The sequence below is a fragment of the Panthera onca genome, chromosome F2 (genome assembly GCF_046562875.1).
Source record: "Panthera onca isolate mPanOnc1 chromosome F2, mPanOnc1 haplotype 2, whole genome shotgun sequence".
Lineage (NCBI taxonomy): Eukaryota > Metazoa > Chordata > Mammalia > Carnivora > Felidae > Panthera > Panthera onca.
Window position 1 is genome coordinate 27821325 of NC_138356.1, and position 26293 is coordinate 27847617.

Below are 26293 nucleotides of genomic sequence, written 5' to 3' on the forward strand. Positions count from 1 at the left end.
ATGTTTATCTCAAAAGACAATCCCAGTCTCAAATTCAGCGAAATGAACAATACTGATAAGGAAAATGAAGAGGGTGGGAAACCCACACAGTCAAATGGAGCTGTCCATACAGCGGGCGTGACAGGGGAGCTCTCGGAGGAAAGGCGCTATGCAGAGAAAGTCCCTCTGGCTCTTGTCTCTCGGTCCACAATCCGGCAACGCTTCCTCCGTAAAAGCATTAATAGGAAAGAAACCTAAAACCCGGAGGGGTAGCGATCGTCGGGAGCAGTTTCCAGACTCCCTTCCCCGCGGCCGGGAGAGGTCCCTCTCCCCCCGCGACTGGCACGGAATGTGGTGATCCGGCCCGGGGCGGGGGATGACTTCATGCTGCCGGAGCGCGGCGGCGAGAGCAGCTGCTGCAGCCGGCAGGTGGGGTGGGGGCCGGCGGAGCTGACCAGGCACTCGGCCGGCTCCGCGGCACTGCGGCCCGGGGGCAGCGGGCGCTGGGACTTGAGCTGACTCCATCCCGAGAAGGTAAGCCGCCCGGCTATTATTAGCTTCCCCCACGTCGCTAGGTTCTTTCCGCGCGGTTAGTAATGGGGTTTGCAATACACGGGGAAGAAGGGGAATATCTCTGCTGCATTCTGCAAAGGGAAAAGGAGCAACAACTGGATTGAAATGTTAATCAGCCAAGTGCCTGAGATTAGAGGAGCGGTGTTACTGGGCAAACAAAGAAGACGGTCAGCCTCTATACTCTTCAAGATAACCGACCGTTGCAATGCCAGGTTTGCTTAGACACTGAAGAAGATTCAAAATGTGAAATAATTGGAGTTGCACTTTTATCTTTCTACTTCAGCCTTCACTTGGTTATTTTCTGGTTTTTGGAGCAGCAGGTCCTTGGAGGTAGCTTGATGAAGTAATCAGAAAGCTTTCCTCTCTTGCCTTCCTCTGTCCTCTCCCTCCCTAGTTGTCAGGATGGGTCTGTGCCCATTTCAATGTCAAACACCGACTTCAATACTGAACCTTTAGTAAGAGTCTCAGATTAGAGGAGAAACTTCTCTTATCTCCTGGAGTTCAGCTTGGGTTGAGCAGCACTTGTCTCTGCTTCTCCCTTCATTTATCATCTTCTCTCGTCAATTACTTCATTGATTTCCACCCCCCACTCCCTTTCCCCGGAATGCCGGGTCCATTCACAGGCCAGCTCTTGTCAGCTCCTATCCACAACCTCTGTTCCACGACTGATTTTGTCAAGGACCTACAAAGGGCATTGCCCTATACCACTTTAGTATTCTCTCTGTATACTGTTACTTGCGTCCTTCCCCCAAATACAAGGCATGAAAAATCCTGCTTTTAGCCCAGTACCAACATGGATCCTGATAACTCCCTTCACTGTAGTCACTGCGGCTACAAGAGGATTTTGAGGACAGCAGAATCTGTTGGGGTGTGAGAAAGAGGACCATACTTATATCTTTGCTCCCTGTGCATAGGCATAGGTGAAAGTACAAATGTGAATGTGTCTATCCAGTTTTTCTTGAAGCGTTTTAGTCCAGCTGGGTTGTGAGACACCTACCTGGGTAGGGTTTGGGGCAGGTCCTCCCCAAAAAGCAAGCAGTGTGTTTGTCCTAGGATTCCCCAATAACCTCAGAAGAGTTTCCAGAGAGGCTTTCCCCACAGGCAGTTAGAAAGCCAATGGAGCTGGCCAATCTAAACCTCAGGTTATTTGAGCATCCTCAAGTCAGTTTCACCATTTAGGGTTTCTGACCACTTGTTCTAGGATTTCCCCACAAACCTCTTGATGCTGAGCTCAAGTGCTGCCACGTAGGGATGTATATTTGAATAATACGCTTTGAAATGGTTAAGATGGCTGTGATGGGGATTGCAAATGTGCCACTTCACCAACAGAGAGTAGTTGCAATAAGCCAGACTGGGGCATCTGTGTGCCAATATACTATTTAACAGGTGATCTGTTATCTTTAAATTTAGATAGTCTGACTCGATAGCCATGTAATTTTATTTTAGCAAATTAAAATAGGAGATCAATGAAAAAGGCAAGGTTTATAGCTAAAAATTGATCTCTGTCTACCTTCCTTTTTATATATTGCTTTTAGACAAAGATACTGGTTCTGAAAAATCATGTTCATTCTATTATATACCATTATTGCTTTTCTGAATACAATTTCTTTTTATAAAATACACCAAAGAAGGATTTGATTTGGCTTCTTTGTCTCTACCTTTAGTATATGAGGCAGAGGGAGTGGAGGAGGTAGGCAAATCCAAGTGGCCCATTCTGGGAACTCTTCCCCTGGATCACGAAAACCTCAGCATCAATTTTTTCTTTTTTCTTTTGGCTTGTTTTATTATTATTATTATTATTATTATTATTATCATTATTACTACGTGTTGAGTGTGGTTTGGATTTGAAATATTAAAATTTCAAGATTCTGCGATTTTGAAACAGGCACACCAAATAGAAGAGGGAACAAAGAGCAAGAACAGCAAAACCCTTTATTCTACTATCTTTCTTTATTAACCTTCAAATATTTAACTATATAAATAATGATTTTGAATAATAAGTGATAATAAATGTTAATATAATAATTCATTTTAAGAAATTACGAAATATAGATTAGTACAATTGATCTTAAGTACAATAAAAATTTCTATAATTTCGAGGTTTCTTTATGTTGACTACTTAGTGCATGAGAATATCCTAATAACAGTTAGAAATTGAAAGTGTCTATTAGCTGGGTTTCTGAAGAAACTGAATTCTCTGGCAAGAAACGGGTCAGAATACCAAGACTGGTATTGCCTAAGCTGGCATCATACTGCCAGTGGCTTCATAGGTGAAATGAATTCACTAAGTTATGGACCTGCTTTTGAGAAGCCTTTCTGCGAAGAGAGAAAATAAGTTAGAAAATTTAAATTTTCATTTCAGTGCAACTGAGGAAGATAAATAAATTTAAGGGATTTCCGAATTTAGTCTTTGTTATGTTGAAATAATTTTTTTTCTGAGAAAAATGACCAAATTCAGAGTCCAACGAAGAAATATATGTATGACTTCATGACTGAAACTGATTTATGACTTTATTTCCTTTCCTTTAAACGTTTCCCAGGGAAAGGAAAAATTAATTGTCTGTTCAAGAGATGGAGGAGGAATGAAAAACAGGAGGATGTGCACTATTAGATGCCAAATGAACTGCAGGCATTTTTGTAGATTTGACAAAATAGCATGAAGTCAATCTACTGCTTTCTAACCATGTAAAAAAAATACTTAGTTTAGTGGGTGGGCAGTGTTATCAGTAACTCAGTACAAATTTAGGAGTCAAAGTTGACTTCTCATAACAAAAGGCATTTTCTGGTGCTACCTTATTTTCATTAGTTACAATTGAAATAGACTTATTTTGAGATTTTGAAACATGGAAAAGAAAAAAAAATAGGAATAATAAAGCTCAAGAACTGTATTTCTGTTCAACCAGTGTCTCTAGTGAAAACACTATAAAAAGTGCTATTTTGAAAGTTGCCAATGGCCTCCTGACGGTCAGATTTATGTAATATTTCACCCCCTTCATTATGTCTTTATTTTTAAGTTCTCATCCATGTTCTTTTTAAGTTAAATACTTGTGTTTATTATTTTTTTTAATGTTTATTTATTTTGCAGAGAGAGGGAGAGAGATTGAGAGTGCATGAGGGTCTGGGGAGGGTCAGAGAGAGAGGGAGATAGAGGATATAGAGCGGGCTCAATGTTGACAGCAGAGAGCTGGATACAGGGCTCAAATCCATGAACCGTGAGATTATGACCTGAGCTGAAATCAGACGCTTAACTGACTGAGCTCACCCAGATGCCCCAATACTTGTGTCTAAAAGTATTATTAATAAGTAATATGCATCAGGCAGTGAGATATCTCCTTATCTAGTTTCTCAGTAATCCCCTTAAGCTACCCTATGATCAGCCTGAACCAAGTGCTCTTTATTTCCAGTTTGTGCCCCCATGATGTCATGCCTATATGTCTTCATTCATTCGTTTCACTCCTCCTGTACATGTCAAAACCTTACTCACATCAGACACTGCCTCTTCCATGAGGCTTTCCCCATACCCACTTGTCTTTGCATCAGATAAATTTTCTCCCTTGTCTAAATTCCTATTGTACTTTCTATTGTGGTCTGTTCTTTAGTGTGAACATAACTTGTTCTTCTAAAATACCCTTGGGAAACATGGTTTGTGATGGCCAACTTTTTATTACCTGCAACTCATAGTACAGTGTCTAGCTACATACAGGTCTTCAACTTATGAGGGGCTTACATCCCAATAGACCCATCGTAAGTGGAAAATACCGTAAATCAAATGCACTTAATACCTAACCTACTGAACACCATATCTTAGCCTAGCCTACCTTAAATGAGCTCAGAACACTTAAATTGGCCTGCAATTGGGCACAATCATCTAACACAAAGCCTATTTTACAATAAAAGTACTGAATATCTCACATAACTTATTGAATACTCTACTGAAAGTTAAAAACAATTGTTGTGTGGGTACAGAATGGTTGTAAGTATATCCGTTGTTTACCCTCATGATCGCGTGGCTAACGGAGCTGTGGCTTGCTGCCACTGCCCAGCATCACAAAAGAGTATGGTAGTGCTTGCTCACCTGGGAAACAATCCAAATCCAAAAACTGAATTGTAGTTTCTATTGAACATGTATCTCTTTTGTACCATCATGAAGTTGAAAAATCATAAATTGAACCATCCTAAGTCAGGAACGTTTTGTATATGCATAGATGTTAAGTAATTTGATTTTAGTGGAGAAATTAGTTATTCTTTCCCAGGGATATATCTCTACCTACTCTTCTCCGTTAGCCAAGTTTAGCTCCCAGTATGTGTGCAAGTATCATTTAGTTTTTAAAAATATTTATATAATAATATAGTGAAAGCAAATTCAAATAATTATATTCAACAGAAGTTATTGTAAATTTCCATGCCATTAAATGTACATTAGTTCATACTTACTAATAGTATGCTACGATTAATAAAACAAAACTTTAAAGGAGAAATTGTTACTTGCTTTCAACATGCTTGCATTTTCTGAAAAAGAATAAGCAGAAGAAGGTACCTTACATATATAAGTACTTGTCCAGTTACAAGGTACTCTGCAGGTACTTTCACTTGTGGTATCAAATTTCAACCTTCTACTAGCTGTTGATTTTACATTGAAGAAACTGAGATTCAAAGATGTCATGTCACCTAAATGTTTAGCAAACATTCTTCTCAAGTTACCATGTTGCCCTTTGAAGTATTAAGAGCCAAGGAAAGCATGATAAAAATGTAGTAGTTTAAAATTGTTTTGTAATTAATCTTTCCAGTGTTTCTTAAACTTTTGGGTCTTAACATCCCCTTTGATAATTCAACAAAGGTGGTGCCTCCAGTCTCCAAGTACATACACACACATGCACACACACACACACACACACACACACACACACACACATACAATTGTAGGTGTTTAAGGACCCACTAAAGTATTCTTTAGCAAATGGTTTAAGAACATCTACTCCGGACTCAACTTTGACAATATATGTGTCCTTTATTAGCCCAGACATTTTTGGCACTTGAAATGAGGTTCTCCTTCTATTGTTCTCCCTGCTTTAAAACCTAAAATGAGAGCTCTTCACTATCACTGGCACAAAGGCAGCTAAAGATGATTCGGAAGCAAGTGCCAGTGAGAGGAGTATTCAAAGAACCCTGATTCATGGAAAAGGAATCCCAGAAGGAGTTCTGAATGTAACACATTCTAAATGATTTATTTAGGGTTTTCCAATCAAAACCTTTTTTTTTTTTTTTTTTTTTACAAAAAAAGAAACAGTTCTAGACTTAGAGTACTGTAGTGCCAAATATGTAGAAGAACATTGCCAGAAATTGAGTGGTGTAGTCTACTTTGAAACATATTCAGTGTTCTTAAGATGGATGTATGTCTGCCTCAAAGTTACTATTTCTTTCTGGTAATTCTGTCTGCAGTAATGTATTTGCTTTTGCCAAGTTAGGGGAAGAAAGACAAATTCATCCCTCCTAGGTTCTAAAACAATCGCCAGCATAAAAATACATTAAAAATTCTTAACTGATACTTGGAGAGACCGGTACAAGCTAGCATGGTTCTTGCTGATGCTATTCAAAGGAAAGTGTGACAACATTAATCTAGAAAAAACATAGATGGAGAGAAAGAAAACTCAAGAGGCCAACTTAACCTGCTGTTTTCTTTACACTTCCCAAAATATGATAACTGTATAAGCTCCTAAAATAAGGGCAATTTTATGAAAACTTTATAATATGCTTAATACAAAGTAAATTTATACTTTAAAATATAGTGGATTTGTATTATTTTTATTGTGGTAAAATAGGAATAACAAAATTTACTGTTTTAACCATTTTTAAGTGTACAATTCACTGGCATTAAGTACACTGACAATGTTGAGCAGCCATCACCACTAACCATTTTCAGAACTTTCTCACTATCCTAAACAGAAAGTTTGTACCCATTAAAGAGTTACCCCTCATTTTCCCCTTTTCTCAGCCTCTGGTAAACTCTATTCTATACATGTATGGATTTGCCTGTTTTTAGCCACGTCATACAAGTGGAATCATACAATATTTGTCATTCTATGTCTGGTTTCTTTTCACTTAGCATAATGTTTTCAAAGTTTACCCACGTTGCAGCATGTGTCAAAATTTCATTATTTTTAAGGCTAAATAATATTTTAATTATATAATGATAATTATATTAATTAATTATATTTATATTTATAATTATTATATTTCTATTATATTAATGATATCTAGCATAGACACTACCATATCACCTTTAGTAGATGCCTAGTAAGATGTGCTAAGAATGTGCCATAATTTTATTCAATGAAAACCCAGTGATAAATATTTATAAAGTTCCAAATTGTTTTGTGATTTTACGGTATGTGGTAACGGGCACAAAGGTATATGTCTTTATATGTTGTTGCTTTTACTTTTGTCTGTGTGGTTTTTTTTTGTTACTGTTGTTATTGTTCTTGATGGTGCCAAGACCCAGGATTGGCACTTCTCCTTTTGATGGGAAAATTCTTGGAGTGGTATTGTTGGGTCAGAGGTAACACATGCACTTTTATAATTTGAAAAAGTATATTGACTATAAAAAGTCATAAACTTCTTCAAAAAAATAGTATTTCTGTATTTTCTGTAGCCATTTCTAACTATCTTAAAAATGAATGCAACTAATATAAAGGAATCCATTTATCATGATTTGAGCAAGGAAATATTTTCACTTTTTTCATTTCTAATTCATGGAGGAAAAAATACTATACATGAGTATTGACAGATTTCAAGTTTTTCAGACACACATTTTTATCATTTCAAAGATATTACAGAATACATCACAGATGTCAGTCAAGTCTCATAACAACACGGTAGAAAAACTAGTAATATCTATAGTTAGCTTTTTTTTTTTTTAAGCTCCAGCAATGGGTCATTTGAATCTAGCCCAATCTAAAATTTGGTCCATTTTTTAGTTCAAATTTATGTACTGCATTATAGTAAATCTTTTATTTTGTTGGGTTTTTTTCTTTAGTTTCTCTTTAGTATATTCTTTAAAAAATTATTTTTTCATGTTTATTTATTTTTGAGAAAGAGAGAGAGTCAGAGCACAAGCAGGGGAGGGGCAGAGAGAGGGAGACATAGAATCTAAGCAGGCTTCAGGCTGTGAGCTGTCAGCACAGAGCCCAATGTAGGGCTCAAACTCATGAATGAACCGTGAGATCATGACCTGAGCTGAAGTCGGATGCTTAACCGATGGAGCCACCCAGTCGCCCCTTTTAGTGTATTCTTTTTAATTTGTTCTGGTGAGAGTGTCGTATTTAAGCTAAACTACAGAATATTGGAATGTATGAAGTAAAACAGAATTGGCAAGACTTTTAACTACCTTCTCAGAAGATTGTCTTGATTTGCACTGTCCGAGAGGGGAGAAACAAAGAGCTTGCTAGGGATTGCATCATGTTTTACCCTAATTAGACATTAACATGCTAAAATGTCAAGGTTGAAGCAACATGTTTATAACATATTTTTTAAAAGCTACTTAAAACTGAAGTGTTAGAAGAACATAGATAGACATACCCTAGACACTTCACAATAATGCTTTTTCTTTGGTTGATTGGGATGAAAAACCTATTAATAAACATTTCTCTATTATTTACTTTTATTGCTGCCTGATCAAACCTTCTTTAAAAAGCAGGCATAAAACAAATAAGCATTCTGACCTTTGCTTAAATAAGCAACAAGAACCTCACATCTTGATCAATGCACTGCCATGTTTATGAGACTGAGGGTACAAGCATTGGCTTTGTTGGGTCATTGCAATCATAGCAGCAGTACAACCCACTTTGTTGCTTCTCTTCTATACTGCAGAGTTTGGCTGCATAAACAGAGAAGTCAGTAATATCTTTCATGCCATTTCTTACGCTCCTCTCCATGATTTTCATGCTCAGGTTCTCTGATAATTGAAATGTAGTGAAAAACAACAAGGGTGTTAATTCCTTCTATCCATTCACAAAACTTAATCCTGCTAGGACTTGCAAAAATAATATTGAATCTGAATTGGTGGGTACCCCAATGGAATAATGAGAATAATCTGTCAGACTCACCAATTCCCAATACAGATTTAAAGATCATCAACTTTTAAATATTGCAAAGATTTAAAACGATTTTAAAGATTTTAAAATTTGGGGCTTATTTATAAGGTAAGCTCACTAGAGAACAGTGCACTTTTAGAAGGATTCATTCTGAAAAGACTGCATTTTTTTAACCACTACCTTCCAAAATAAATTGTGACAAATCATTGTTCATCCAAATTAATATCTCATCTCAAGGAAGTGAGTTCATGGGGAAACTGCCTTCAAGTAATCTGTGATTTCCTGCAGTGGATCAAGCTGAAATGCAACAAGGCTGACATTCTTAACTACAGTAACACACCTTATTTACTAGGATTACCTAATGATTAGTACACAAGAGTCTTAAAATAACCTGAGAATGTCCATTGATAAAAGTTAGTCAACACATGGCTGGTGTTCCTGTAGAAGACAAATCTAAATTTCATATCTTACATCATCTGCATATTAGGGAACAACCCAGGATTGCAAACCAAAGCATGAGACAGTAGTGTTTAGTATATTTTATAGGTGTTAAGGTTTCTAGGGAGCTTACTAGTATCATACACTGTAGTAAGTACTCAATAAATGTACAGTCATTTTCAAACTATAAAATATCAGAATCATAAAAATTTCTGCAACTCAAATGATTAGTTTCATGTTTGACATTAAAAGCATTTATAAAATATTTGTTGAACAACAAAATAAATCAGTACCATTTAGTTTTGAAAGCTGCTCCCCAACACAAAATAATTGGCATTCTATATATGTTTATTGCGATTATTTTTGTAGGTGTAGTGGCAATGAATTATGAATGGGATTACCCTCCTCTCTTGCCAAACCATAGTCCCTTCCCTCTGAGGTTTTGTAGGGTGCAAATTACAAATAATGCATATTTAAGATTGATATATATCTAGTAAGCACTTTAAGACACTCAGCCAAACACAGTCCTTTTACCCGGGACAGGAAGACATGACATTACCCTTCTTTCTTTAACTTCAATGGATTTGGACTTTAAAAAATTCAAAATGCAAGATTTTAATAATAAAATAATAAAATATTAATCAATGGTTCTCTTATGTCCGTGCCTTTTTCAATTTCATTTATTGTAAGGAACACAGTGATAGAGAAAGCAAAATTTTGGTTGATTGAAAATATGCAGGTTTGAGATAATCATCCTGTAACATCTTCACTGGGGCTTCGTAAAGTCAGTATTTGACCAGAAAAATTAAATTTGACAATAAAATGACCTGACACTAAACAGTCCATTGACTAAGCAGACGAAGGGTTGGCCTTTTGGTTATCATTTTTTAAAAAATCACTAACTTGTTCAGGCAAAAACCTTAAATGTTTGAATTTCCCCTTAATAGATAAAAAGGAAAAGAAGTAACAGGGTAATATGAAATAATATAACAGGGTTATGAAAGCAGAGCAATTGGGTTGATCTCAAAACGTTTGACTATAAAATTAATGTTTTTTGTTCAATTTGATAATTTTACTCAGAGCTCTCAGGCAGCTTTTGATCACTTTCAGAACCAATCAAAAAAGCTCTACGCATCATCTTCAAAGTATGCTGATCACTAGACCTTCCCCTTCCCTTGTTTGTGTGTTTATTTTGGGAGTTTTAGCTACCACTTATGTTGAAATCATGTATTTTAAGAAGTGAATTTGAGCCTTGAATTGTAACGAGTTTGAATCCCACCTTTACGATCTACTAGCTATATGACTTACTATAAGTTACTTAACCTCCGTGACTGGTTTCTTGGTGTTTAAAACAGGAAAAGCACAGGGTGGTTGTGAAGATTAAAGAAGATATCATAAAAGAGAATTTAGTGCAGTTTTTGAAACACTGTAAGGGTTAACAAATGTTTTTAATTTCTGTTATTTTTATTCTCACGGGCAACTTACAACCAGACCTCATTACCACAACTTCTCCCAAATGTTTATGAACTCTTATCCTACCTCTCCCATGTTAGTTAAACTAAGCCTTGAAATGACCTTGAACCTCACGGGAAGATGTCTCTGTGCAGGTAATGCCACCGGTGGGAGAGGTTGAAGCCAACACAAAGCAAAGTTGTCAGGCTCTGATCTGGCAATAGCTGCGGGAATTAGACTTAACTTCTATTTTTACCTCTGCAAGTAGTTGATTGGATGACCTGGGAAAAGTCAGTTGGCTATTAATTCTGCATCTTATTTTCTTTTGAAATTTTACCATATGTCTAATCACTCTTGTCACTAACTCATTATCAGAAAGGATATTAAGATTGAAGAAAGGTGTTGATGTCAGAAGCAAGTGTCAGATAAAATGGGGAAGCTCCCTTACTTAAAAGCAACAGTTGACTTTTATTTATTTATTTATTTTTGTTTGTAATACAATATGGAAGTTCTTTGGAGAGAACAACTTTAATTTATAGAGAGTTGTTAACATTCACTTCCACTGGCAAATGTCTTTGAAGAACCTGCTAATTATCTGCCTTATAACCAAATGTATATATATTTTTATGTGCAACTATTGAAGAAATTTCTTATTGTTAATATATTAAGTTGTCCAAAAAGGAAAATTAACTTGTAACTCCATTGTACATCATATACCAAGGACTCTTTTTGGTATATGATGTCTTTCTATTTAATTGAAGCTCAATGAATTTAGCAGGAACATATAAGCATTTTAATATTCCAGGTCTTGTTCATTACTGGGTGCTACTGATTAGAGGTGATCAATAGCAACATCTTTAAACTGTGAAATTAAAAAAAAAAGCCTCAATTAGTGTGAAAACTTTAGTAGAAACACTGCCTATAAAAGCTTCATTATTAGTATACTGCTTTAGTATGCTTTAGTATGATAAATTTTGGGGCTTAAACACATAAATTTACTTTTTTTTTCCTTATATGGCTTTTTATTATTAATATGAGTCATTTTGGTTTAAAGAAACCAGTACAAAAACTGTCTGGAGCTTGTGTTTAATATGTAAGCCACACTTCTTCACAGGTGAGAACTGACTGGTGATCACTAGCCAGATTAGCAATAATTTATTTTGTTTGGTTGAGTCAACCTATGTGTACCTGGGAACAGAATAACTTTATTCTTTGTATGAGTAAGCCTGTCCTACATTTCCAAACCCATATTGTTAATTCATGTTTGGATCCTGAATTCATTAGCTATTCACCAAAGGCTTCAGGCATATAGATTGTTGGCATAGTCTGGTTCTAAGATGAGATGTTATAAATAGTGAAAATACCTGCTTTAAACATATAGTACATACATGTATACACATATAAGTAAATTTATATATTTTATGTGTATTGTATATTAATTATATTTAATCAATAATGTGTGAATATATATATATATATATATATATACACACATACATATATACATGTATATGTGTATACTTTCATGAACATTTTCCTTCTATTTCAAATATTTGATTACTTTATAGTTGGATTTCATTTAAAATAAACAGACAAGTTCTTGGAAATGCGTTTGAACATTCTTTGTTTCCAGAGTCAAGTTTTGGGGAAAAAAACCTTATCTTTTCACTGGATATTTATTTTTCAAAAGTTAAAGGAATATTTCAAAAATTTCAAAGTGATTCTTTAATATACGAATATGTATTTATGTACCTCAGATTGATATATACATGTGCATGTGTGTATGTGTTTATTTCTTTAAATGTTTTAAACTTAATCTTACTGAGTTATTACTACTATCCAATTATGTGAGAATAATAGTATAGTTGCCTGTCAGCTTGGAACATACTCCTGTTCCATTTGATTATTTTTTATGTCTTATGTTCTCTGATTGTCCATCATCTTTTCCGCTTTAAAAATATGTTTTAGAAGGCATAAAATGCATTCTTCTATATTGGTATTTCATGTTATAATTTTCTGGTGTCCCACAAATCCTAATTTAGAGTGTTCTCATTTTACCAGTATTTCAGAAAAGAAACACTGTCCTATTGAAAATCATCAGGTCTATCTGTTCACTAGGTATTCTTCGCTTTTTCTGTTAGAAAATGAGTAGGGAAAGAGGAGATTCTGCACTATGGAACATTTTAGTTCTTTTTCTACACTTACACCTAATAAAATGCAAACAATAAACATGAGAGTGGCAGTTACATATCCCCAAATTAGGACATAGACCCAATATACTGTAACTTTTTTTCAAGTAAAAGAACCAAACTTGGTCTGGCATTTTTTCAGTCTTCCTCATCATCCTAACACAGGTAGTATAATATTAACTAGATTTTTAAAATAGCCATTGTTGATTAATGATGTCTATTTTTGGTTTTGCTAAGTTTTAACTGTTTTATAACACTTTTATACAGAGGCTTATATTAACAAACACCATTGGATTATTGGGTTTCCTCCTGCTTTATATCTGATAGCTCTATAACTTAAAACACTTAAAAGGCCAAATCTCTCAATTAGAAAATATAAGCACAATAAAAGCAATGTTTCAAAAATTAATTCTGGAATACATTTCTCTTAATGTTAAAGACATATAATCTTGTAGATGTATGTTTGGATGTTTTATAAATAAAAGTAATATGACTAATCATGCATTAACTCTACTATCAGAAATTCCCTTGAAATCCTTTTTAGGACACAAATATTTATGATACTTTCTTTACTGTTTTAATTTTATTAGCTTATTGAAGTGTTATATGTGAAGTATTTCATATAAACTGCATCAATTATAATACTAGTTTAGGAATTTTAATTCAGTATGTAAATATGCTAACTTCCGTCAACATTTTTGTAACTTTAGGGTCAAAATTAATTTGAAGGTTATTGGTGTTATTATTCTGGTTTCTAATAACTGCTGTCTCAAACAAATGCATTACCAAGACAAAAATATCCCTGGCTTAATGTTTCTGGCCTATTAATCACATCCTGGGATGTCTCATGGATATCAGTAAAATGATATATTTTAGAGCATAGCCTCTGAAATGACTTCTCAGTTGGCAGGTAACCTTTGACAATAAAATATAACTAACATTCCATTCTGTAAATTCATTATACCACACAAATGTGATCTTAATATATGACAGGTGACTATTAATGTTTAATCATTCCCCATATGCCTATTACCAATTATTAACAGAATATTGAGTAAGCAACAGTCAGTTGAGCATCCCATTCTTGATTTCAGCTCAGCTCATGATCCCAGGGTCATGGGATTGAGTCATGCGTTGGGCTCTATGCTGAGCGTGGAGCCTGCTTGGGATATTCTCTCTCTCTCTCTCTCTCTCTCTCTCGCTCTCAAAAAAAAAAAAAAAAAAAAGAGTAAGCATGAAGATGGAAATAGGCTTAGATCTGCTCCTACTTCCAAATTTGTAGACCTCACAGGAGCCTGAACCAGGAAAATCTACATGGATTACTTTCAACTCAAAGAGGTAGTCATGTTAAAAAAAACTTCTGGTTTAATTAGACAAAAAATCTATCTTGTCTGTTTTTTTCACCATATTCCAGTTTGTACATTTGTGATTACCAACTTCTTTTGCAGAGAACCATGCCTCCTACCTAACGATTTCATTGCTTAATAAACAAACATTGATGATGCTGATGGATTACCTGAATTAAATAATATACTAATCTAGTTTGCATTGACAGAATGCTGACATTCATGAGAGTATATCATTCACACACACACACACACACACACACACACACACACACATACACACACTTACTAGGTGAAAGTTAAGTAGTAGTTTTTGCTGTAAACTAGAACATAATTTGCAACCTAAATGGAGCACTTGCCGCATAATCATTTTAAAAGGTAAGAACTAAAATTCACAGAAAATTCTCTTCCATAACTACGTTGGACAGTTTTAATGCATTTCTACTAACTTCCTGTTAGGTATAAAATTATTTTAAACAAGTCATTTATAAGATCTGCCTTAGTATTTTTGTACTTCTGAAATATCACCACTATAATCTGCTTTTTAAAATAGTCTGACACCTACCAAGTACTCTTTCACCTCCTACAAGAAAGCAAGAAAAAGAAAGCATTTATGTTTTTAATTTTAGTGAAGGGTTCTTGATTTAAGAATTAGTCATTTTCTGTCATTTGAATTTCACCTCTTCTGTAAGTACTCGAGGTTCATTCTGTAGGACTTTTCCATAGTTTTCACATATATCACCATTAATTTCATCTTTAACTTGAGATTAAAAAATAAAGTTTACTTTCTACTATTTCTTAGTTCCCTTCATTTCCAATATCCAGTGCCTTCTCAAAAACAACATTATGGTTTTGAACTGTTTATCAGTAATAGATAATGCCAGGAAATGGTGACTCTGGTTTTTAGTTAAAAAATTAATAAAATGAGAAACTAAAGGAATAATTACTACAGAAACGTTTCCCCTCCATTTAGCTAATCAGCTATCCATACTAATGAAGATTAGATTTTGAGACTATGGATCCAAATACTAAATGTTTTACATAATTAGACAAGTGAAAAATAAAACTATTTTGCTTACTCTGTGCTAAATGCTATTCTTCCCCCCCCCACCCCCAAATGCTGTTCTGAAACCAAATAGATTCCCCCTCACAACAATCCTAAGAAGTAGGCACTATTATTACCTATTTTACAGATAGGCAAACAGACACCCAAAACGATTGAGTACAATAATAATACAGGTACAGATACAGTCTTTAAAACCAGTTTAAGGTATTTAAAACCTGTTATTGTGAGAGTCAACATTCCAAACAGCTGTAATGAATATAAGGGTTTTGATCCCCACTATTTGTTATTTGCCCATTTACTTGCTTATGGAAAGGAAGGGAGGGAGGGAGGGAGGGAAAAAGGTAAAGGAGGAAGAGCGGGAGGCAGGAGAGATGTCAAAATTCTGCCAGCTTGTTGATACTGTGTGCTATATAATGAACTTCAGTTTAGGGTCTTGTAGCATTTTCAATACAATAAGTAATTTTAAATTTCCTCAAGTGAAATCTCTGGTAATATTATCAGATGGAGACAGCCAGTGAATGTCTATTTACTTATAATCATAATTGAAATGTTATAGCAGTCTCATATTTGGAACAAAAACAGTTGTGGTAATTTTCACAGCAATAAATCTATCTTTTCTTAAAATTATAATCAGGTTTTTTGTTTTTCACCCTCAACACTCAGCTAATTTAATTTTAGTACCTGCCCTTAAAAAAAAAAAAAAAGCCCAAGAGTTTTAGTAAGATTTTAAGTTAGGTTTAAATCATAAGAAAATTAAAGTTTAGAATTTGTAACAGAAAGGAAGCACCCCCGTCCCATTCCATGCCCACCTTTGTCCATTTCCACCAGAAATTTTCTACCAAGAAAGGAGAAATTATTCCAATTGGTCAGATTTAATGGAACATTCATTGAACCACATTTTACTGTTACTGCATAAAGGTACATAGTAATAGTTCTCACATTCTTTCTTGCCTATAATTTGATCCTATGAGAGCAAATAAGTGGAGTGAGGATCCTTGAAAGCTAGACCCCAGTCTCCTCTCTCTTGCATGCCTTGCACCAGGGAGTGGTTAATCCAGCAGACAATGGTCGCTTCTGTCTTTTACTGGTTGTTTCCACGCAGATAAGTCAAGCTCTGTTTGAGCCTGCAAAATCTTACATGCTCTCTTACCAGCTTCTTCCTTCAGTATATATTAGAAAATAGTATCACACCTCAAATAAGCCTTTACCATAGCTCTGAACTCAGGGTCATCAGGAAGTAATCCCAAATCTCAGAGGTGGTTCTGTATCTTAATAATTTCTATTTATAGTTAATATTTACTTTGGATCATTCACATGTTCTTGTGCAGTGAGAAACTATTTCTGTCTTCACATGCTTAAAGCCAAGATAAGTATAGATTTTTAATCAAGGTGATTTAGAAATTGTATTATGTGTTTGTTATGTACTAGCCAGTATCCTAAGTACTGGTGTGTTAAACAGAGTGGTTATAAACCACAGTGATTTTCAGCAAGATTGTTAAGAAAGGTTAAAATTCAAATGGCAAAGGGGTACAAAAATAATACGCAAAAAACAAATTTCAGCTTAATATGCATGGTTGGCATTTTGGGGATAGAAAAAATCTAATACAGGAACTTTTAAGATTAATGTATGTCACTCTAGTTGGACTTCCTTTTATTTAAAATGAGCTTTTTTTCATACAAAGTCAACAAATAATTAACAGTAATTATGCAACTTTGTAGTCCTTTCTTTTCTTCTTTTTCTTTTTAAGATTTTATTTTTAAGCAATCTCCACACCCAATGTGGGGCCCAAACCCACAACCCAGAGATCAAGTCACACTCTCTACCTTCAGAGCCAGGCAGGTGCCCCTACAGTCTCTTATTTTTTAAAAATAGGGTGCCCTTGGCTCATGACATGTGGTCATTTTAATATTTTGAGAAACCAACCTTAAGAATTTTGGAAATTAGTTTTTTTCATTAATGAAAATTCTAATATTTGTGCATCAGTTTTATCTCATGCCTCTAAAATTGGATGAAAACGTTCCAATTTTAAGTTATAAACCAGTATATTGCCTGTTGATTCTAGGGTTCCAAGTTTTATTATAAGAAATGGTAGAGGAGAGGAATCCTCATCTTGAAAACACCCAAATTTGAGTTCTGAAACCTTTTTTGATTGGTGAGTACATGTTAGTGTCACAGCATCATATGCAATGACAGAGGACATGGTCAAGTTTTTATCAGCGCTCACCTAGCACTAGGTTTTGATAGTTTAGTAGGTTTTTAACTACCTTTTCTCCTGCTCTCTGACACGTGGCCTCTAACTTTGAAAGTACTTTGGTTTATTTACATACCATACATTCAAAAATACTGAACATACATACTATTCCAGATATGGCAATGGTCACAAAGGAGTCAAAGATGACTAAAACGTGGCTCTCAAGGATTCTCCAATGTAATGAGCCTTTGCTTCGTATTCTTCAAGAGGCATCAATTGTGTCTTTTTTAAAAAATTTTTTTTAGCGTTTATATTTATTTTTGAGACAGAGAGAGACAGCATGAGTGGCGGAGGGGCAGAGAGAGAGGGAGACACAGAATCTGAAGCAGGCGTCAGGCTCTTAGCTGTCAGCACAGAGCCCCACACAGGGCTGGAACTCACCAAAGGTGAGATCATGACCTGAGCCGAAATCAGACACTCAACCGACTGAGCCACCCAAGTGCCCCCAAGTGGCATCAATTGTAAGCAAACAAAAGTAACCGGGATTTAAGTAGCATTTGTATCATAATTAAATGTAGATTAGGCCAGATGATTTTTTAAAAACCAGGTTTAACAAAGAAAGCACAAGAATGTTCTTTGGGCTTTCCCCTTGATGAGCATAGTTATCTATCCTTGGGATGTAATAATAGAAGTCAGTAAGTACTACATCAACTATAGCCCTATGGGAACAAAAATGAATGATATTTTCTCCTTCAGCCGTTGACTTTCAACAGACATACATAGCCAAGTCACTTTAGCTTTCCCTGTCAAGAAATCACCAGAAAACAGCAATGATGGTAGATGCTATTTACTGCCATGGGGTTGAGAAAATTAGTGAGCTGCATTTCACTACTTGTCAAGCATTTTGACATCCTTGAACAGAAAGTGCTGTTTAAATATAAAGAGCATTTTCGTTTGAACTGCTGTTAGTCATCCCTGTGAGGAAATGACCTATCAAGTAATAGACCAAAGTATAGGAGAACTGCCACCATACAAGATTGATTTCTGCTAAAGAGACCTTAAAGTAACTGTGTGTTTCAATTTGTGGTTGTTTACAATCACTTGTAAATTACCACGTAAAAACCCAATATAAAAAGCTATTTGGATTCACTTTCCAGCACAATTTCCTGGGCATTCTCCGCCGCTCCCTACCTTCTCTTTCTGTCTCTCTGTCTCTGAGACCAGAAGGAGAGCAATGGGTTTCAAGCTTTAGCGCGAATCAGGAGATCAGAAGGCTTGTCAAAACAACGATTTGGGGGCCCCGCCTGATAATATGCATTTGTAACAAGTTCCTAGGAAATACTTTTTTGCTGGTACACATTTGATGAACCACAGTTCAAATTAAAAGGGTTCAGGGATTTGGGAAGAGGAATGAGAGACCTTGGGAAGCTGAATCAGATCTTGCTTACCAAGCCATCCCAGCTGTTGGGAAGAGAATTGCTCCTGCCCTGGGGAGCCTACTGAAAGTAAACGGCCCTTCTCTGAGTAGGTGACTGAACTAGGTCAGCATGTAGAGCCCTCCTACTCTTTCTACTCTCAAGCCCAGGTTTACAGTTTTAATAAGCCATTTAACCTCTCTTTGCTCAAGTTTTTCTCAGATTCAGAGTAGTAATGGTAATTTCTCTTCTCTGTTATTAAAAAATAAGACAAACAAAAAACCCCACACAAATCCTTTGGTATTTTCCCAACATTGACAATTCTTTTTATTTATCTATTACTCTGATGTAGTAAAGAAAAGCTATAAAATTTTAGCAAAATCTCTCTCCATGAAGATTTTAGGCTTTTTAGCTTAACAATTTAGCTAAAAGTACCAAATACCTGTTCTTTACTTCCTGGGGCTAGAACTTGTCTCTCCTTAAGAGGGAGGGAACTGTAAGGATATAAGTACTTAAAGAGACTCTCTTAAAAGCACTATCTAATCTGTACGCCTTCCACTGTCACCATCTCCACTTTAACCACTATTCTTTTTAAGGTTTCCACACCAGGAACACCAACGTCCTTGCTGTGCTTTCAAAACACAGTACTCTCCCATCCAAAGGTCCTTGCATTTACAATTTTATCTGCTGGAAATGTTCTACAAAATAATCCATATGCACACAACTAGAATTTTATAATGGAGGGTGTAATAATAGGATAAAACTACCCTCAAGTCTCTGCTCAAATATCACCTCATCAATGAGGGCTTAATCATTCCATAAAAAATAACTTTTGCATATGACCATACAAAGCAAACACATATACCCTTGCATACATTAAATACACATGCACCTATCCCATTCCTGATATATTTCTCTCCATACATTTGTTTCCATCTGACAGACAATATATGTTTGTACTGGTTTATTTACTGTCTCCTTCTCAGCCAGAATTCCATGATGGTAGTGTCTTGGTTTTTTATTGCAGAATCTATAACAGTCATTTGCATGTAAGAGCCACTCAGTCTCACCAAATATTTCTAGAATGAACAAAAGAAAGGTGATACATTCTTTTTTTTTTTTTTTTTTTTTTTTTTTTTTTTTAGTGTTTACTTACTGTTGAGAGAGAGAGACAGAGTGTGAGTTGGGGAGGGGCAGAGAGACAGGCAGACACAGAATCCAAAGCAGGCTCCAGGCTCAGAGCTGTCAGCACAGAGCCAGACGCGGGGCTTGAACTCACAAACTGTGAGATCATGACCTAAACTGAAGTTGGATGCTTAACGAACTAAGCCACCCAGATGCTCCAAAAGGTGATATATTGTTACAGTAGATTATCCACTGCAAATTTTGGAATCTCTTGTGCTACTTACTCAAAAGACTTATACTCCAGTTATACTTAACTATTGACACTTCTTTAGAAGCACCAATGCTCATTATGCATGCTATTGCCTCTGCATTGAATGTTCATTTCTGAAACTTTTTTGTTGTTTTTCACACTCCTCTGTTTTCTTAAATTACATATCAGATGTCCTGTTCTCCAAAAGTGTTTCATAGTAATGAAACCCCCTTCTGACTGAAACCCCTATCTTGGCACTTAACCTACTCATATCATTGTCTGCCTGGAAAGTCATCCCAGCTTTACTATGGACCACTTGAAAACAAGGTCTGTTCACTATTTCTAGCATCAAAAGCGCAATGCCTGAATGCCTGGCATATGGCAACTACTCATTAATGTTGAATAAATGAACAATAATCCTCCTTCCCCTCACCATCATGATAAGCTACTCTTCATTTCTCTATACTTCTAAAGTTGCCCTGGAGGTCTGAAAGTAATAAGGAATGTTCCTGAAAGTCAAGAGAATAGACACCTGTGACAGTAACCAGTCTGAAGATCAACCAAGTCAAAGTCTCAAAACTAGAGTAATTCTCAAACAAGGACAAAGAAAGAGGCATTCAAGCTCATCTAGCTAGAGGTAGAAAGATACTGGTGTCCACACTGCCACGAAGAAAACCGATGCCACATGAAGCTTCTAATACTAATGACAGTGTATAGTATCTCTCAAGTATGTGGTAGTAGATCATGAAACTCTTCAGAAAACCTGTTTCTGGACTTGACCTCTTTAGGTATCATTTGGTGTGTGCTGAGGCAATACAGTAATTTCACTATGTAATTGGTTACATTCCCCTAGGGAATGTAACTATTCCCCTAGGGAAAGAAAGATTCGGTCTTAGTCTGACCTTGTTTCTACAACAAAATACCACCAAATGGGTATCTTATAAACAACAAAAATTTATTGTTTACAGTTCTGGAGTCTGGGAAGTCCAGGATCAAGGTGACAATATGGTCACCTTCTGTTGAGGGTCCTCTTTGAGATTCCTAAGCTGGTACCTTCTCCCTGTGTCCTCATATGGTAGAAGGGGAAGGGATCTGTCTGGGGCATCTTTTATAAGGCACTAATCCCATCTGTGATAGTTCCAGCCTCATGACTTCAGCAACTCCCAAAGCCCCATCTACTAATGCTATCACATTGGACATTGGGATTTCAACACATGAATTTGGTGGGTACAGAAACATTCAGACTACAATAGATACTTAAGAGTCAAAGCTTATTCTAACGTTCATAGCCTGGAGATAGGCAGAATTTGGAGATGTTCAGCTGGTATGTGACACAGTCTTGCCTATTTGAAAATGAAAATGACCCATCCCAGCAGACAGATCCTTCACACAATTGAGAAGAAACAACCGTGCATCGTGAGAGTGTTTGTCTTGGCAGAAAGCTATTCTATTTGTTTCTCTTATATCTATCAGTATATTATGCATAATATTAACAAGAATTTAAATACAGGGAAATCTAAAGCAAAAATAATAGACAAAAAAAATGCAGGGAAATAAGGTGAGTGAGTATTGAAAGGCAGAGGTGGTACACTGGTGGGCCTGGCAATCAATTGTGACTAATTTAAGGTGATTAAACATAGCATAGAAAATGCAGAGGAAAAGAAAGGTTGGTGATATCAACTAACAGACTAGGCAGTTTTCTCAATAGAAATATCTGTGCTTTACCAAAGAAGAAAGCCCATACATGATAAGAGATTGAGAAAACAAGTACAGCAATTCCTTTGTCAGAAGGCTACATCTAAGGCAAAATGAGAACTCTACCTCAATGAGAGCAAGGAATCATTGTCAGGAAATGACAGTTGCATAGAATGAGAAAAGGGAGACTCAGAGGCATCAACTGGGAGATGAGAACTTGCCTGGTTTACTCATAAATAATTGGACTCAATTTATCTTGTTTCTTGTATTTCTTGAGAAGTGGTAAGTTTATTTTCATTATAGTACTTGTCCCTCACCTGCCTTAAAATACGGAATATTCAACATCAATAACTGATTGCTTAGTTTTGTCATATTTTTCTTGGACTAGAGTTATTTCTTAAAAAATTTTTAATGTTTATTTTTTAGAGAGAAAGAGAGAGAAAGCACAAGCATGGGAGGGAGAGCAGAGAGAGAGAAAGAGAGAGAGAGAGAGAGAGAGAGAGAGAGAGAGACAGAATCCAAAACTGGCTCCAGGCTCTGTGCTGTCAGAACAGAGCCCAGTGTGGGGCTTGAACCCATAAACCATGAGATCATGACCTGAGCTGAAGTCAGATATTTAACTGACTGAGCCACCCAGGGGCCCCAAGCTAGAGCTGTTTTAAAGCAGTAGTAAACAAGCTGTGGCCTCCAGGCCAAATCCATGCATGAGCTAAGGATTGTTATTATGTTTTTAGAAAGTTGTAGGAAAAGAACAAGAAAAAAAAGTAGAGTATTTGATAGAGACCTATATAGCTCACAAAGACAAAAATATTTGTTACCTGGAGAGTTTAAATTTTAAGGGATAAAATTAATATTCATTCATTTTATACATATAAATGAACATAATAAATAATGAATAACAAGTGAATATTATATACAAAGTTCGATATATATATTTAATTATATATACAGTTGAATATACATATATACTCAAAGTTCAATATGTTTTAAGAGGGCAATTTTGTCATACACATTGTAGGGTTCACACCCTACAGGGTAGATTGCTGGAAAAGAGAAAGAGGAAAAAAACTTACTGGTTTTATAGTTCTTTGGGGTCAAGAAGAGAGAGAAATGAGGCAAGTTCACTTCATTTTTGCAATTATAATACTACAGAAGAAAATGCAGTAAAAAATGTAAACCTGATTGTGGGAGATACATAGATGGAATGAATGAAAAAGGCAATGAAAGGGTATAAATGACTTCTTTGAGAGCTCTGATGGTAGGAAGAAAGTAAGAAATGGTAATGTAGGTCCCTGTGAATACTGGTAGGTTGTCTTTCAATCTGAGATTTCTCTGCTACCCCTGCTGCTGTTCCCTGCCCCAAGCAAGTGTCAGAGAGGATGAAAACTCTATCTTTGAAGCTCTTGCTGATTTGTTAAGAGAGATGTTGAACAAGCAGACCCACATACATACATATATATCTATGTCTCTTTTGGATGTTAGTATGTAATAGCTTTTTCTGTTTTTGTGTGTAAAACACTTCAAACATGCTTCCTCTAATCAAATGCCCATAGGGCCAAGCAAATTGGGCCAGGTCACATGTAAGAGAGAAGGAAGAGGCCTGTGGCAAAATGGAGAGATTGTGCCCTTCCTAAAAGAACTAAAATTATATTAAATTTAAAGGAAAGAAATAAAGCATTTAGAAGTCACTAGTTTTCAATCTGTTCTCTCTTTTCTATTAACCATACCTCTTTTTCTGGCAACTGAAGGGAAAGGAGGACACCTTTCAGTTGTTACTTTTCTTGAAATGGTTCATTCTATTCCAATTTGGCCTAACCTCAACATACTTGCACTTCCCCTATGACCTTGTGAATCCATCTACTATCTCCATGTAACTTTCCAAACTCCTCCCGATGACAAATAATGTTCTTAATCACCATTTGTTGGGAACTTAAATACATACTGATTAATTTTTAGTGGCATTTAAACCTCACAAATATTGCCTCTATTATACAAATAAAAATAAAGAGACTTAAAGAAAGTAAGCAATTTGTCAAAAGTTGTACAGTTAGCAAGTGGGCAGGTCTAGGATTCAAGCAGAAAGGGTTCAATACCAGAGGGCATGGTCTTAACCATAAAGTTAAGCCTCTTGGAGGAAGTTAACCCCTATTCAAAGGAAATGACGGGCAGATGCTGGCTCCCTTTTGTGTAACAGCTGCAAGGGGGGTGGGGAACGTTTAATGGAAGTATATTCCCACTGAACTTTTCTATTTCTTTCACCATTGCATTAAACAGTAACACATCCTTGATAAACATAATCGCTCTCTTTTTTTAAAGTAAGCTCCATGCCCAGTCCCATCTGGGACTTGAACTCATGACTGAGAGATCAAGAGCTGCATGCTCTACCCACTGAGCCAGCCAGGCACCCCAAACATAATCTCTTTGTGATTCAAACTTTCTAATATTTCAGAAACTTCAGTGAATAATTTACATTTCATATTTTTTCTCTTTAACTTTCAGACCTTTATGAGAAAGGATAATATTGCTTTCTTTTAAATGAGTAGATAGCTTTGTAATTTTTTCTCTATATTTTAACATGAAGTTTTATTCAAGCATTGCAAATTACCAACTGTATTGCACTTTACATAAATTTATCACTTTTCTCAATTGACTTACTGTGAATAAGAGTTCATTTTTTTTCTGATTAGTCCAGAATTATTCATATGATGAGTGGCAAAGACATGTTTTAACACTAGTTTTTACTAACTCAACTTCCATGTTCCTCCTGAATCAACTAAGCTTTCTTTATTCTTAATATTTTATGATTTCCTCAGTTTAGTTGAAATTTGGATTTTTCAAATGAGTTCCCTACCATTTCCAACAGAAATTTAGCTTTCTCTTTCTCCTAAAAAAGTCAGTCGCTGCTTACGTTTATGTCACTTTCTGATTATTATTCTACCTTCTCTAAATTCTAATTTGAATTTAATGTTAGGAAGTAATGTTGGCCCTCTTTCTGTTCAAGCTACTCCTGTATCCTCCAGAACCAGTGCCCACTTACACCTTCCTGAATGAGGTCAACTACAACGCACCAAGATCCTTATCATTTTTATAGTTTCATCATCTCTCTTTATCTATGCCATGACCTCATTTCTCATCCACATTTCAAAATTCAAACTTATAGGACTCAGTGCTACAATAATCAGTGCCAGTGAACTTGAGATGACCAGAAGTTCAAGTATTATAAGCATTAGTAATAAAGTCCAACCGCTGTCTGTTCTACAAATTAATATATGGCTACTACTAAAACTACTAAAATTTGCAGTTTCACCATGATAGTCTGCTTCTTTCCAAAATGTATTATATTCCTTTTATATGCCAGGGACTGATTAACTCTTTGGTTTCCTTCTTTTTCCCAAGTGTGACAATTTTTATTTTATTTTATTTTATTTTTTGAGAGAGAAAGGGCATGAGCGAGTGGGGGAGGGGGCAGAGGGAGAGATGGAGAGGGAAAAAGAGAGAGAGAGAGAGAGAGAGAGAGAGAATCCCAGGCAAGTTCCACACTCAGTGCAAAGCCTGACATGGGGCTCATTTCCACCACCCTGAGATCATGACCTGAGCTGAAATCAACAGTCATACACTCAGCCTACTGAGCCATCCAGGTGCCCCGGTGACAGTTTTTAAAAACAATTTGTTTTCCAAACACTGAATGACAACTTGAGTTTTAAAAAATCTAATTGGTTTTATTCAACAAACCATAAATTAAGCAGCATCCCATCTAGCAAATAGAAGGGAACTCCAAGAGCTGCTGGAAAGGAAAGATTTTTAAAGGCAGAAAGGGTGGAATAAGGGAATCATAAAAGAAAGGATTGTTACAGGCGAGGTCACATTCCTCTGGGGGAAGGCAGGGTGGATTACCTCACTAGCTGGCCAGGAAATTCCAGACTGACTAGTTTAGGATTCAATTTCTAGAAGAGGTTGAAACTGCAGTCAGTTTAGGTAGATATTAAGTCTTGGTTTGCTGGCATGGGGCTTAGCCCAAGTGACTTCATTTTGGGTGTTTGTTGTTGCTGTTGTTGTTTTGTTTTGTTTTGTTTTTAAGTAGGCTTCATGCCCAGCATGGGACTTGAAATCACGACTCTGAGATCAAGACCTGAGCTGAGATCAATAGTCAGACGATTAACTGACTAAGCCACCCAGGTGCCCTGTTTCTTTTTTAACTGTACCAAATACCAAGTTGTCCCTCCTGCCATGCTTGCTTTTGTATCCCCATTCATACCATCATAGTTTAAATTATGTTACTTTTCACCTTGGCCCTTATAAGAGTCTCTTATCTACCTACTTCCCATCTCTTCCCCATCTGTTAATCTTCTAAAATAACAATTGTGAAAAATGATGTTCACAATAATAATTGCGAAAAAAATATGGCTGCTTGCTTTGCTTAAGGACACTTCAAAGATGCAGAGTTGGGGAGGAGGGCTCTCACCACCTGCTGATTTATGCCCAA

At 36.0% G+C, this 26293-nt stretch overlaps 1 protein-coding gene across 2 annotated transcripts in view; it reads left to right on the forward strand.

Moving 5' to 3' along the window:
- The first annotated feature begins 387 nt into the window (after positions 1–387).
- Positions 388–26293, forward strand: part of PKIA (cAMP-dependent protein kinase inhibitor alpha) — a 95419-nt gene continuing 69513 nt past the window's right edge. Inside the window, exon 1 of one of the 2 annotated variants that reach the window (XM_060610770.2) lies at positions 388–513. The gene's annotated coding sequence lies outside the window, so the exon portion shown is untranslated. The remainder of the gene's footprint in view (positions 514–26293) is intronic. The other variant, XM_060610771.2, reaches the window with a different exon arrangement.